We start from the raw sequence: 16,127 nt of genomic DNA on the forward strand, positions 1-16,127 counted from the left end.
CCGATTGTTCGAGAAAAAGTACTTGGCAAAGAAGGCTTTGCTGATGCACTGTTTGTCGAGCCTTCTTTGCCGAGTGTCACACTCGGCAAAGCCGTTGTCGAGCGTTTTTAAGGCTTTGCCGAGTGCCCCGTTTCCGGTAGTGTCTATTTTATGTGGAGTTAAGCGGAACCTTTATCTAAATTTAGCTATGACTATGAGACAAGCATTTGCCAAATTAAAATGATCAAACTTGACTAGGATAAAGTGCGACACAAGATATGGCTAGAAACGAAACAAACGTGCTCTTTACTTTTCCTCCGTCCCTTGAAGTAATCTGTTAATTTGGATATATACGTACGTCTGTAATGTTGGTGCAGCTTGTTTCCGCTTCGGACGACGAATGCAAACAGCAGCTGGTTTTATCGTCGTTTATATGTGTGCCGTGCGAGATCTGTTACCGCGGTTTAAATTATCGTTCAGCGCGCTGTGGACAGATTAATCGGTCGATTACGGCCGAGTAATTTCAAATTTTGGTTTTGATTCGAATTTGACCGGTCTCCGTCCGGTGTATTGGTGGCGGCCGGTGTACCTTGTTCGGTTATTCCTATTCCATATGAATGGAATGAGATTAGAAAAAATTATGAAAGATTTTGATTTACATCCATCCGTTTACTATCAGTCAGCATATGTTTTATTAGTGCTAAATGATCAGTCGGCAAAAGTTGTTCGTCGCTATAGATTTATCCCGACGGCACTTATAGCGTCGGATATGTGTAGTCGGCATATGTTTTTAGCGATGGATAGTAAGACGTTAAAAGGGCTTTTAGTGACCGATAGTAAGCTGCAGATTTTAGGTTGTGGTGTAAATATAGATTGAGAGCAAAACTAACGAGACGGAGCGTTCTATTCTTCAAACAGATCGACTATACGTTGGTCCCATGATGGGGGAATTGCTAGGCATCTCCCTCAACGTACCACCCACTTTTGCACCCTCGACCCATCGTGCTGAAAAACAATTAGGCTGTGGTCGAGGTTTGGATCAACACAAGGAGCAAGCTCTAGCTCCCTAGCTAGAGGCGCCAGCGCCAGCGCCAGCGCCATGCATGATGGAACACATGCATGCATGCATTCTTGGCGCCTAAACACCGGACAAACAAATTAAAGGTCATCTGCCGACGAGTCATCCAACATTCCAACCCATGCATGGCGTGCAGCACGTACGTACGTGTGTCCAACGTGCGCGCGTAGTAGTGAAGCACGTGCCACTGCCACCCAGTATATGAGCCCCCTTACTTAGCTATATGTCAGACTCTCCGCCGGCCGTCCACTAGCTAGATATTCATGTGTTCAGGGAGGTAGCCCCAACGGTGATACTGACAATCTCCTAGAACGCAGACCACCTTCCTGAACACATCCACCTCCTGCTTAGACCCGACATACGTGCACGAAGTCGGCAACCTCGGCTGCGTCCTGGAACCTGCTTTTAATGAAGAAGCCGAGACTGCAGACAACGCTGATGAATGCCTTCGAGAGGTTGAACACGCCCCACAGTCGGCACGCTAGCTGCCTGCGCAGCGCCGTCTGGGACCATCCAGTTCCAAATAATGGATGGGGGAGGGGGAGGCGCGCGAGAAACAAGGCAAGGAACCCTAATGCACAAGAACTTGCGGTCTGAGCAATCGTGACGAAGGAGAACTGTTTTTGCCTCGACCACGACCACTTCGTTGCCGGCCGTCGCCAGCGCGGGGCCGCGAGCATGACGATGCCCGCTTCGACCACCACGGGAGATTTAGACCCCAGTAAAAGAGGGCTCCATGAACAGGCTTTACCTTCGTTCTTGGTGATGATGCGACCGGATCCAGCCAGTTGACGGAGGAGATAGAGCACGCCAATGACCTACCTTCAGATCTGCGCCTCCACGGTGTACTCCGCCGGTTCTTGGAGGTGGCGGATGGTGTCGCGGGCGGCTGAGGCGAGGGCCCGGCATCGGGAGGAAGCGCGAGGAGGACGGAGGTTGGAGAGGGAGGGCAACAAATGAGAGAGGAAGTTGTGGGAAGAGGGCGGTTGCTGAGCGTCGTAGGAGGCGGCGTCGGGAGGCAGGATCAAGGGAGCGGGCGCGAGGTTGAGGATGGGAAATGAGAAAGGTACAATGGGCAGAATCGAGAATGATAGAACAGACTATTCTTTACTGTTTTAATAAAGTAACAGATATTTGTATAGGTGTAGCCAGAGCCGGTCCTGAACAGGTGCCGACGGTGCGGCCGCACCGGGCCTCTAAGAACCAGGCCCCTTTCCACAGTAGTTTATGTAGATTACAACACAAAGATCGATAAAGGCTAAAGCCCATCAACGTACAGTATGCAGGTCTGTTTAAGCTCGATTATTTGGCTTCTCGTGGACGCTTGAGCTGCAATCCTCTTGCCTTCTCGTGGAAGCCTTCGCTCACATTGTCCAGGCTATAGCAATCGCCCGGCACCAGCAGCAGCTAGAGCGACAGGTAGGAGGGATCGCCCTGTCCGCTGCTCTGCCGTCCGCCCAGACCACGGCTTGTCACGCGCCGTGCCTAGCGGTAGCGACAGGGAACGCTGAGTGTGCCCTGCCTCGACCCTCCGTAACTTCGTCTAGGTCTGCTACTCTACTTTCGCGAATCAGTTTTCGCCTCAAACCAATCTTTACTAGTTAAATAGTTAAATGTTCTTTTATATTTCTGAGTATAGGTTATTGTGTTCTAGTCACCACATTCCACATGTCGTCCACTAAAAAACATGCATCTAGTAGTGAAAAAGGAAAACCAAGAAACATATAGAGGAGTTCAATGCATCGTAGTATTCATAAATTTTGGTATTTATGGTCAATGGGGCCTCAATTTTTATCTTGCACCGAGCCACCAAATTCTCAGGGCCGACCCTGTGTGTAGCTTTCTATTTTCAGTTCTATACTTTCAACCTGTAGATGGTATGCATGTTAAATTGAAAGTGTGAGGGAAATACTCTAACCCCTACTCATATTTCCTTTATTTTCAGAGGTGCAGTTTTTTATAAGTGACAATGTATGTCATTATGGATCCTGTGGAAATTGTATGCTTATTTGATAGTTAAGCCATGTAAGCATTTGATAGTTCAGCCATGTAAGCAGACTAAACATAATTACACAATCAATTGTAATTTTTTATAAAATATAAGGAGTTTCAATTGAGATTATGTGCTTTGCCAGTTCTGTCTATTAGCTTTGTAAATCGATTGACTCATATAGTCATATTAGGGCTTGTTCGTTTGGGCCGGGAATGGTCTGGATTGGGAAGGAAACCATATGGATCAAACCCACCTGGTTGAAATCCTGGCCCACACAATAATCGTGTTCGTTTAAGCCCGCCTGGGCCTCAATCCCGGCCCATCCCGCCAGTTCCCACCTCATCCCGGCCTGGGAAAAAACCTTGTCTCGACGGCGTGGAAAGAAACCGCGTCTACAGCACAGAGGCGGCGGTGCCTAGGGCACAGAGAAGGCGGCGGCGACATCTATACTGGCTGACCGGCGCCATTCCATCGGTGTCCGCTTCTCGCAGGTAGTACTCACATCCTCCTCCTCTCCTTTCCATCGCGTGCATCTTTCCATTCGTCGTCGTCGCATGCCATTTCCATTCCATCGCGTGCATCTTTCCATGCGCCTGAGGCTAGCGAAGCTGGTGCTGTGTGCTTGGTGTGGTTGCTCCACACCGACGGTTTCGTTGTGCTGTGTGCTTTCCGCAGCACTGTTGAGGCTAGCGAAGCTGGTGCTGGACGCCGACCTGAGCGCGCCGTGCGACGCCCTGGTGCTGTTCGCCGGTAGTACTAATCATGTTGTCACCCTAGATTGCTACCTGTAGATCTTTGCATCGATGTGGCCGGCCAATGGAGTACTCCCAAGTGGTAGGCAACTCGTCGATCTACAGTATAGAGTCCAACATTTGGGACTTGCTTGTTTCAGCGCCCCCTCTTCAGTTATTGATCTCTTTCCTGGGCCCTTGTTGTTGTGGAATAATGTGCGACATTGGCTGCAAGGTAAAATTAGTTGTGACAGTGAAGCTAATTTACTGAAACTGATATGCTAAGGTCCGCTAAACTCATATGCTAAGATCTCACACTACTGGTGCTAGTAGCTAGCGCAACCAGACTGTTTTTGCCTGGCTCGTCATCGAAGCAGCGACCTCTCTACATCGCATCCAGTTCCAGACCGCGCTGTCGTCAGACCGGCGAACATGTCGTCCTCCCTGTTCTTGGCCCACAGCACCACGTACAGTCCAGCGAACATTACAATCTTCATAGTCATGTTGCCCAGAAGCTCTCAAATTTTCTTGGTATTTCTGTTGGAGCCATTAACATTTTTAAAGCAAGTTGTATTATTGAGCATGCCAAAAACTGTGATCTAGAGTAATTCCTTGTTAGAAACTGTGATCTAGAGTAATTCCTTGTTCCATTTTGATTTTTATTTCCAGCAATAAAGGCACTGACTACTAGTATTTTGTGCACTGTAGTATTCCTTGAGCTATTGATCTGTCAACAATAGGAAATTCCTTGAGCTGAATACTAGACGCAAAGCACCTGACCTAACGAAAGTTAAATACTCCTAAATACTAGACACAAAGCACCTAGACTAAGTCCAGAACACTCTTGTTGCATTCATACAATACAGCATGCAGACCAGTGTGGGGTGCTCTTATGTCTGTTTTATCCTGTTACTTCCAACATATCTCACAAGCTGGATGTACAAGAGCATGATATCTTCAGTCAGTCTGGTGAAATTATCACTACTAAGCTATCTTAGTTCTTTGGTCTTGGTACCTAATGCATGGATCTGCTATGCCTCAATTGAAAATTAATTAATTTTCTAGCTAGCTAAAGTTGATTGGAAATTAATTAATATAGTGTTGCTTCCTATGGCAATTGTGTAGGTCATGTGTGACCTGCTTGGTGTGGTTGCTCGACACTCTCCTCAATTGGTGATATTTTCTTTTGGAGCCCAAGTTCTTCGTCTAAGGCATGACTGGACATGGCATTTTGGCGACATCAGAATAGCACATGCTGCTAGTGTTGTTTGATATTAGAGACACTTTTTGATTTGCTTGCATGTTTTATTTTCAGTTTGAGGGGCACGAGTGGTCGGACTTGTTTCAGTTTCAGAAAACTAGGGACACTTCTTTTAGTTTCAGAATTGAGAGAAGTGTATTTTAGTTTCAGGATTCATAATGATAGGGACACTTCACTCAGCATATGTTCGGTTGTGATTAAAACCATGGTTGTGGACGTTCTCCATAGCATCTTTCTACTTTATTTTAGTTTCATGATTCAAAATGCTAGTGACACTTCTTTCTATTTTTATTTTATAGAAAGCAACATTGTACATGGCAGGTCTATGTAAGCCCACTAGGCAACGTTTTACAGTGTTGCCAGGTCTATGTACAGCCGGTCTCTAGTGGGCTTACAGTGTTGCTTCCTTGTTGAATTATGTTGCATATATGGCGGGGATTAACCGAACAAACATTTTGAGACAGGTATTTAAACCATAAAGATATTAAATCCCAAAGGGATTAAGTGAAAAGGAGGGATCCACTCAATCCCTCCCTGGATTAGATCCACTTGGGGAATTAATCCATTGCAACCGAACAAGCCCTTAAGGGGAACCAAAATTTCAGAAGATAGGTATGAGAGTTATAAACTATTCTTGGAAGAAAAGGTGAGGCTACCTGCACTTGTTTGGATCTCACAGCAGGAAACGAGTTGATGTTGCTAATCCTTCACTAAAATAGGAAAACTAGGCAGTTTTCTAGTTAAATTCCATCTTAGGGATAGGCCCTTTGTAGTTAGTACTTACGAATGAGATGGACATGCACCCTTTCTCTTGATGCACACAAGATTTAATGGTACAATATGAATACAATATGATAACTTCCATGACATTTCAAAATATATAGTTCCACTTTAGTAAAATAGTTTTGGATGCATTTGCTACAATTTACTGCATATTCAAATTGAGGCTAACCTTGTGGCGTCGATAACCTTGAGGCTAGTCTTTTGTATGCATTTGCTACAATTTAGTGCATTTTCTACACAAAGGACGAGGAGGGGTGGGTGCTGATTCACTTAGTGGCAAGCTTCGACTACTCTCAAATCATCGACATCCTGCTTGAGCGAAGTATGAGACTGACGCGGTACGTGTGGGCAAACTGTACTATTTTTACTACAAATTTCTAATATTAGTTGGCGCAAAATTGATAGGCATATCTTATGGTGAGCGTGCTGAACACGAAGGACGAGGAGTGGTGGGCGCTGATTCACTCAGTGGCAAGCTTCGACTACTCTCAAATCATCGACATCCTGCTTGAGCGAAGTATGAGACTGACGCGGTACGTGTGGGCAAACTGTACTATTTTTACTACGGATTTCTAATATTAGTTGGTGCAAAATTGATAGGCATATCTTATGGTGAGCGTGCTGAACACGAAGGACGCGTAGGGGTGGGCGCTGATTCACTCAGTGGCAAGCTTCGACTACTCTCAAATCATCGACATCCTGCTTGAGCGAAGTATGAGACTAACGCGGTACGTGTGGGCAAACTGTACTATTTTTACTACGGATTTCTAATATTAGTTGGCGCAAAATTGATAGGCATATCTTATGGTGAGCGTGCTGAACACGAAGGACGCGTAGGGGTGGGCGCTGATTCAACCAGTGGCAAGCTTCGACTACTCTCAAATCATCGACATCCTGCTTGAGCGAAGTATGAGAATGACGCGGTATGTGTGGGCAAACTGTACTATTTTTACTACGGATTTCTAATATTAGTTGGCGCAAAATTGATAGGCATATCTTATGGTGAGCGTGCTGAGCACGAAGGACGTGGAGGGGTGGGCGCCGATTCACTCCATGGCGTGCTCCGACAACTCTCAAATCATCGACATCCACCTTGAGCGATGTATGAGACCAGCACGATACATGTGGGCAAATTGTACTTTTTCTAGCTTTCTACGCTGGATTTCTAATATTAGTTGGCGCAAAATTAATAGTACATGACGGGCTTAAGCATTGGATCACACAATGATTTAAAAGTTGTTCATTTGGAGATACGAACACCATTTTTCTGTTCATATATGGTCGTTTTCCCTGTTCTTGAATGTTCAGCTCTGAATTTTGTGTTGTATTTGCCAAAATCATATGTGTATTTTTAACAGCAAACTGGAAGCAACATAGTCTGGCCATGTATCTGTTTTATTTTTCAATTCACCTTTCATCTTTTGTGCTAAAATGGTGGATGAACGTACTTTGTCACTGATATTGTTGTGATCTGGTTCCTATATTTTTTTAGAACAAGCCAATAATTGGTTGTTGCCTAAAAATTATCAAACAATTATTGTAGTTAATTGAAAAGAGAATTTCATGAGAGTGTGCCCATCGTTAATTCTCAGTTTGGCATCATTTAGTGTCAGCATTTGTTGTGTTATTGGCGCTTCACCTTCTATACTGGCTTCTGTGTTTGTGTTACTCAGTCCATTTGTTGGTGCTGATGCAGCTGTATTCGGTTCAAGCGGCTTTGATGCAGCTCCAGCTGACCATCCTCTTGTCAGTGGGAATGGTGAGCTTCTCATACTTTTATTTTGTGTATCCTATTGATTGAAAAACTGCTTTGGTTATGGATCTATTTATAGTGATGTGTATGTGCTTGAAGTAACTAATTGCATGTGTGTAGTTGTTAGTCCTAGAAAAGGTTTAAAATCACAAATCTCCCATCTCCCAAGATCAGGGGAAGGCGTAATCAATATGAAAAAGTGAAATGCTAGCAGTTTTTTTTACAGCTTCTGTATGCAGCTTGGTATATCTTCTGTATGCTTAATTTAGGTGCTGAAATAGTTATTTCATGCCCTTCCTCAATGTTTACCAATGTGCTGATCTCAATGCTTATACACTATATGATTTTGTCAGGTTACGAGCATACCTCATGCACTATTTGCTGAGTTAATTGGATAAGAGGTTTGCTTATGCTTGTATCCTTGATGTATGTTCATATACATTCGATATGTCACAAACTAAACTTTAGTGAGGAAAACCAAACACCCTCTAAAAATGTTGCACCACAAGAGATGGTTCCTGCACTCAATACATTGGAACCAATCAAATGTACTACCAGCTGCGGCAAAGAAGCCATTTGCCTTGCTGTCGCGCTAGTTCCCCCTGTAAGGTACAAGGGGATGTTCTCCTTTTGGAGCCAAAACAAACTGGCTTCATGATAATCTGCTATACAGAAATCTCACATGCAAGACTTGGTTGCTAATTAAATTACACTGTATTAGTGATTGTTTGGAATCGTTCTATTTGTTAGAGCATCTCCAACAAAAGTCCTAAACATGGTCCTATTTTGAAATGTAGGTCTCCAACACTAAAAAACCGCTCCAACGAAAGTCCTATTTCACAAAAATCCATCAAACAATTTTAGGACCCGGTGTCAGGTCCTAAATATAGGACCCCATATGATAGAGCCATATCCTCGTTTTATACACTATTTCTAACATTTTATTTTATAAATAACATGATCTATTTTTTTAATAACATGATATAGGACTCAACTATTGGAACTACAAATGTTTTTTATGACCCTAAATATTTTAAATTAGGTCCTATTTTAATTTTTAATACTCAAATGTATAACTCCTTGTTGGAGATGCTCTTACCATGTTTGTTTTGCCTGTATCTGAAATTTTAGAGATCGTGTTTTCAAATTTTGATCAGCAAAGTGTTTGTATATTTGAGTTTCTGTTATTATTTTCTCACTAAATCGTGTAATTTTCTTATCAATTTCATTATGTGTTTGGCATTATTAATTCCATTTGAGATCATTTACACACCTACACTGTAGAGACTGGTTTGGTCTTCTGTACTTCATATATGTTGGAATTGCAGCGATTATAGTAACGACAAGGCATCCATCACCAGGGCATGTTTGGAATTCTGGAAAATATGCATGGAACAACATGACAACATATTTGTAATTTGTTCAAACCTTACATCTTAAGAAATATGTCGGTCGCGGAGAAGGTGAGGAAGACAACAAGAGTTCAATTAGTCGAACATGAAAATAGTCTAAATGCTTGCGCTTAAGCGGGGAAAAACAATAATTCTTCCTATTGTGATGGCAAAAGGTGTCCTCGAAAAGAACAGAACCAAAAAATGTTCCTATTGTCACGGCTCAACCTCATAGAAAATCTTGAGTTGGCGTTTTTAAGTTCTATGGCAACGCACGTGCACATATCTAGTAGTCTAATTATAAAATTAATTATACATATGAGAACTAAAAGGTAAGACGAACCTATTAAGCCTAATTAGTATATGATTCGTCCATGTGATGCTTCAATAAATATCACTAATAATGAAGTAATTAGGTTTAATAAATTTGTCTAGTTATTATTCTTTGTCTATGTAATTAGTTTTATAATTAAACTATATTTAATATTCATAATTAATATTCAAGCATCTGATATGACACAGACTAAACTTTAATCAGAGTAACCAAACAAACCAAACACCCTCAAAGTTTGGTGTAGTCTCTAAGTTTGATGTAGTGATGAGAAGCTCACTTGGTCTCTTTGTATTTATGAGGGAAGCCTGTCTCGAGTTTTTTTTAAGGACTTGCCTCTTCAATGTATTAGAAGAGAACTGTAAAGGGGCCCCACATGACCGAGCAAAAAAGCTCGGTAAGAAAAAGAAAAAAAGGAAAAACCACCACCTATTGAACTACCTAAGAAACACTAAAGCTCCCAACTTGATCTTTCACTAATTGCGCGACCTGGACTATAGATCTTTGCTGGCCCTGGAAAATTATGTTGTTTCTTTCCAACCATATATTCCACCAGAAGTAGATGAGAATCCCATCAAAAATCTTCTTTGGCTTCTTGCAGCAAAGACTCCTTAATCTCTTCCACCAATCGTACAACGACCCATCGCTAGAAATGCCACTTAGGAAGGATAGATTGGTCCAAGATAAGATCATGCCCCACACCTCTTCAGCTGAAAATGGGTAATCTTTACATAAATGGGGCATGTTTTCATGAGATAAGTTGCAAAGGCAACAAATTGGATTACAAGGTAATCCCCACTCATGTACAAAATAAGAAAATAAGATCATGCCCCACACCTCTTCAAAAAGCCTGTCTCGAGATATCCCTAACCTAGACTCACTCATGTATGTTGGAGCCTCTAGTACTGCATGATGCCTTTAGATGTTGCCAGCTTGGAGATAAAACAAGAAACTTTCTCCCAATGGTGATTCCTATGAATTTAAATGGTCGGTTCACTACTGTGTGTGTCATCGTGAGCATATATGGCACGAGATTATAAGGAGATTACAAGGAGGTAGAGAGGTTATATTTGAGAAATAGCGAGAGAGATGTGGCCGTAGAAATAGCGAGAGAGAGAGAGAGGTGGCCATACCGTACACTCGCAAGGTGGGCGTGGTTAGGTCATCTCCAGTAGGCCGTGTAAACAATCGTGTAAAATATTGTTTTATATTATAGATTATACTGTTTGTAAAATGGAGTTTAAAGGAAACGTTTGACAGATCTCCTATAGCTCTCTTCCAGCGAGAATCACTCCGCAGAGTTAAACGGTAAAAATCTGAACTGCTCCATGATGGGAGTGGAATGAATATAGTCTTTATTTTGTTCTATAAGTGGGAGCCATAAAATTGCCTCCCATAGTTCCGAAGCTGCTCCCCACTCTCTAACTCTCAAGAATCACTTCGCAGCCTATTCATCAAACGATTTTCGTCAAATAGATTCACTTCTGCTATAGAATCAGTCGGAATCACTCTATTAGAGAATCGGCTCTCAGAGCTAGAGAATCATGGAGTGGAGCTCTATCGAACAAGTTCTAAAATAGAGAATAAAATAGGGAATCTGATGGAGATAATTGCTTTATTTGATAAGCCCACCGTTGGGCATCCGCAAGACACGCGTGGAGAGAATCAACAACAGAGGCAATTCAAGGCAGAGTCTCCCTCAAATACATGGTTGTTCCCGCGCTTCCAGAGAAACCAGCATCAAGGTGGACTCTCATGCATAGGGAAGTGGTTGCATACCTCATAAACCTTTGTTTAGGTACTCTTGTATTGATACCAATCTATATATATGAGGTGGATTGAGGTGTAAATTATATCTCAATACATATGGATTGATGTCAATATTAAAATAACTAAACTAGGCCTAATAGGGAAATGGATACAGATCTTAGACTAGTTGTCATCGAGCAATAGACCAATCATTCTCTACACGATCTTCTGTTACCATTGTCCTTTTCATCTTTGGCAAGGAAGATTACTAACAAGAGAAAGCATTGCTTGAAAACTCACGTGTGGTAGGAATCTTGGTGTACGATAACCCTCGTGTTTTGTAATTAACTACTTCAAATATTGACATTATTTAATCTTTGACAAGCAAGGATATGTTCATCGAACTGTCTTGACTGGTTATGAAACTCTGTCATCTTGGCTAGCAAACTGTTATGACTGTAGTTCCCAAGAAGGATCCGAATACTGCCGGTCCGAAAGCTTAAAAATTGTGCAAACGTTTTACCTTGTAAACTATATTATGGAGGTAGAGAGGTTACATGGAGGTAGAGAGGTTATATTTGAGAAATAGCGAGAGAGATGTGGCCGTAGAAATAGCGAGAGAGGTGGCCTTACCAATTACCATACGCTCGCAAGGTGGGCGTGGTTAGGCCATCTTTTAGTAGACGTGTAAATGGTTATATAAAATACTTTTTTATATTATATATTATACTGTTTACAAAATGAAGTTTAAGGAAAATGTTTGGTAGAGCTCTCATAGCTCTCTCTAAGCGAGAATCACTCAACAGAGTTAAACGGTAAAAATTTGAACTCCTCCATGATAGGAGTGAAATGAATCTAGCCTCTATTTTGTTCTATAAAGTGGGAGCCAAAAAAACTACTTTCCACCGTTTTCAGGCTGCTCCCCACTCTCTAACTCTCATAAATTACTTCATAGCCTATTTGTCAAACGATTTTTGTCAAATAGATTCACTTCTGCTAGAGAATAAATCACTCTATTAAAGAATCGGCTCTCAGAGCTAGAGAATCATGGAACGGAGCTCTACTGAAAGTCGCCTAGAGGGGGGTGAATATGGCTGTTGGGGACTTGTTCTCAACTGCTATGAGTTAAGAACAAGGCAACACAGAGAATGTTAAACGATAAAGTCCTTCGTCCTTTGAAGCATTATTTCCCTTAGGATATAACGATCTTCGGACGAAGGTCATGAAGGACGAACCTTCATCATCACAGTACATATTAATGAAAGACGAAGCATATGAAACATAAAAGATAGTATGAACAATCATATAACATTATTCATTTAACTTTATTATATCATCATAGAGAAATAAGAACAATATCAAATTATAAATGTACCTTCGGCTTGGAAGGAGATGAAAATACAAGGATGACGCAAAAGCAAAATGCCAAGTCAGCGTGAACAGTACGGGGGTACTGTTCACCTATTTATAGGCACGGGGTACAACCCATACAAAATTACATACATGCCCTTTACATTTGGTGATAATTCCATAGCACTCTATCGAGGTCTAAATGGCCTTTTCATCTTTAAGTCGGTTCCCTTTTCTGCGAACATGCCGAAGCTTTCCTGCTTCACAGCTTCGGCGCTGTGTCAACCTTTGTATCTTTTGAGCTTCTCCCTTTCTGATACAAGTCCGAAGATACCTGTTCACACATTATAAAGCCGCTTCTCCCTTGAAGACCTTCGGCGACGAAGCATAGACCCAACAGTAGCCCCTTTCGCGGTGCTAGATCGTTTTTCGTAACGAGCTTGATCCGTGAAAAAAGTCTCTTAAGCTTCGGGGAGCCGAAGGTCCAAAAAACACCTTCCCTGAGCTCGTTGCCGAGAAACGATTCACTCCCCCTGCGCGTAGCGGCCCCACCTTGCAGAGTTACTGTTCGGTCTCTGTGGTCCACCGTTCAGCGAGTGCGAGCGGGTGTCCGCCTGGTGTAAAACTTCTGGCGCTTCGCCTTCTTACCTGCGGCACTATATAAACAGACGAGTAGGTGTGAAGTTACCACAGCATTTACTGCTATTTGCACTGTTTTGCTGCCAAAATTCTTAACCATCGCCGAAGCTTGTTTGTCAGAATTGAACGAAGCTCCTTCTTGAAGCCTGCTTCGGAGAAAAAAGTATTAAAGTTTTACAAGTTCATAGTTAAATGGCCAGAGTCCGCTCTACCGCCAGGGTTGAGCGCGAAGGGGAGGAGACTGAAGCTTCGGAGACCGTCCCTATCTCCGAAGCCATGCAACGATCCGGGCTAGTGATTTCGGAAAAAATGCCTATTGATGATGCAGAACAAGCAATCGCTGAAGCAGAAGGAGAAGATGCTGAGGAAACTGACTCCGAAGATGATTATCACCTTGCCACACCAAGCAAACCCAGCCATTTAGACTTCGGGAAATCTACTGTTTCGAAGGCTGATTTGTCCAAGATGGTAAAGTCAGGCTATTTTACTGAAAATCAAAAGAAGCTATTACGCCTCGGGGGAGAAGAGACTACCCCAAAGCCGGAAAAAGATGAAATTGTTATTTTTAAGAGCTTCCTAAAAGCTGGATTAAGATTCCCCCTTCATGGGATTATTGCAGAGATATTAAAGAATTTTGGAATCTATTTTCACCAGCTGACCCCCAACGCTATCGTTAGGCTCAATGTTTATATCTGGGCACTCCGAAGCCAGGCGGTGGAACCGTTTGCGGACAGCTTTTGCCGAGTTCATGAACTGCACTATCAGACAAAGGCTAGAAAGGATGGATTACATGACAATTTTGGTTGCTATAATTTTGCGTATCGGAAAACTACGAAGTATCCTGTGATCAGCTACCGAAGCAAATGGGCAGCAGGGTGGAAATCGGAATGGTTCTATGTTAAGGTTGATGATGATAAAGAAAAGCTTGTGCAGAGTCCACTGGAACTGACCTTCGGAGAAACCCGCCCCCAGTGCCACATGCTACCAGAGGGTCCAACTCAAAAAGCAATGTATGAATTCAAAATAATTGCAGAGAATATCAGTACAAGGGACCTGGTTCAGGAATTCTTGGCTTTCAAGGTTTTCCCTAGTGTAAAAGAGTGGGAGATGCCGAAGCTGGAGGGGGAAAAGAAAAAGGGTGAACTTGTACGCTTGCCTTACTACTTCAAATTTAAGAAATACTTTAAAACTCCTTGCCGAGAGTGGCTGGATATGATTGAAGTGATGTGCAACGAGATACTTGGCAATTATTCGAAAAAAGAAGATCAATTGATGACCGCAGCCTTCGGCACTCGACCGAAACGAAGGCTAAATCGAGTATTGGACGCCTTGGGTTTCGAGTACCCAGACTACGAAGATCTGAACAAAGGTGCCGGAGGCCAAAAAAGGAAAAGGGGGACTGAAGCCTTAGATGAAGGCGAAAAAGAGCCAATAAAGAAGAAAATTCCAAAGAAAAGGAAGGCTTCTTCTCCGAAGCAACAAATATCCGAAGCAGAAGAAACTCCCGCATCACCTTCTGCTGCTGTTGTTGAGGAAATTCTGAAGGTAATGACTGAATCCTTACCTGCGAAGCTAAGTCCACTGGGTCCACAACTGACAAAGTTTTTTCAGAAGGACAAGGAGCCTAAGAAATCGAGGAAAACAATCAAGGCAAAGAAACAAAGAATCATTACCGTAACAGAGGTAATTGACAAAACGCCGCCAAGAGCTTCGGCCCAAAAAACACGAGCAGCTGCAGAGGAGGCAGATATTGAAATTGCACCTTCGGAGGCCGCAACCGTCGAAGTTGCCTCAGCTGAAGATTTGAATTTAGAGAGCACAATTAAACATATTGACCAAATGCTGCTAGACATGGCTGCAGAAGAAGCTGCCACTGTTGCCGAAGAGACTGTGACCGTAGCGTCAAAGAAAGGAAAAGAAATTGCTGATGAAGCTTCAGAAAACGAAGCCTTCGCGTTCCAAAACTTAGTTGGAGAACATCTAACAAAAGCTGAAATAGAAGAGCTTAAAGAGTATGCCCAATCCTGTGGATACAAACCTGGGGCACTCCTCTTCGGAGGCGTTGATGATGAGAAATTAGAGTGTATTCGGGACCAAACAGGGGCCAAAGTTATCAGTACTCTGTCCAAGAGTATTGGATTCCCGAAGCTAGAAGCAGATATCAGCCGCTACCGACGACAGCATGTCGTTGGTAGTTTGTTTTACTCCAACTTCAAGGTAAATGACTTGTCCCTTAACTTTTATTGTTTCTAATAAAAACATGTCTGACGAAGGTTGTGTTTATGTAGAGCATGCTATTGAGCAAAGCTTTGCAAATGCAGCAAGATCTCGAAGATAAAAAGCATGAAATTATAATCGGAAACTTGGAAAACAAAATAAAAGAGCAATCAGATGTTTTTGAGAAAAAGAACTTTGAGCTCCAGGCAGCCGAAGGCTTACTGGCGGAAGCTGAAGCAAAAATATCAGAACTAAACTCGAAGCTTCTCCGCCAGTCTGAGCAGTTCGAACGGGAAAAACAAGATCTCAATGCAAAACTTGAAGCCGAAGCTCAGCAAAATTCGGATTTGAGAAAACTACTGACAAATCTTCAAGAAAAATGCCTGGAGTTTAGCAACAAGTGCATTCAACGACTAAGAAAGATTTTTTACTCGGTTGGAGCCAGTAGTGGAAAATTTACCCCCTCAGCTGAAGATCTGCCAAAAACCTTCGAACACATTGAGGGGGAGATTGACGAACTCGACGAAGTCATAGCTGGGCATGGTGACTTTTGTGCCTGGGTGGCTTCTCGAGGGACTGCTGCAGCCTTCATGAAGGCTGGCTGTGATCATGGGAAAATTGTCAATAGGCCAAATTTTACTTTGTCACCATCAATCCTGGATGACATCCCTGATCTCGCCCGAAGCATCTCAAATCGATTTGTAAAAATGATATGGACAAAAGGTGGTCGAGAAAAAGCTGGAGACGAAGATCGTAGCCACCTTGATCCAGTAAGAAATCATACCTTGTGCTTACCTTTTCCTATAAACTTGATTCTGACTTCCAATGGCCTTATTCATGTAGGATGACGAAGCCGAAGCTGATGATCAAAA

The 16,127-nt window shown here is 42.7% G+C and overlaps 1 long non-coding RNA gene across 24 annotated transcripts; it reads left to right on the top strand.

The window, feature by feature from the left end:
- Positions 1-3,371: 3,371 nt before the first annotated feature.
- LOC103648156 (uncharacterized) lies at positions 3,372-9,993 on the top strand. 24 transcript variants are annotated; one of them, XR_004856539.1, is made up of 9 exons: positions 3,375-3,541; positions 4,907-6,163; positions 6,231-6,342; positions 6,426-6,537; positions 6,621-6,748; positions 6,816-6,927; positions 7,522-7,584; positions 7,932-7,993; positions 9,042-9,993. It is a non-coding gene; the product is annotated as an uncharacterized lncRNA (long non-coding RNA). The 24 variants fall into 24 exon arrangements; XR_002267471.3 differs by having other exon boundaries at positions 6,621-6,732; positions 6,816-6,949; positions 9,042-9,978; XR_002267475.3 differs by having other exon boundaries at positions 4,907-6,147; positions 6,621-6,732; positions 9,020-9,976.
- Positions 9,994-16,127: the final 6,134 nt, after the last annotated feature.

Source organism: Zea mays, chromosome 2 (genome assembly GCF_902167145.1).
Source record: "Zea mays cultivar B73 chromosome 2, Zm-B73-REFERENCE-NAM-5.0, whole genome shotgun sequence".
Classification (NCBI taxonomy): Eukaryota; Viridiplantae; Streptophyta; class Magnoliopsida; order Poales; family Poaceae; genus Zea; species Zea mays.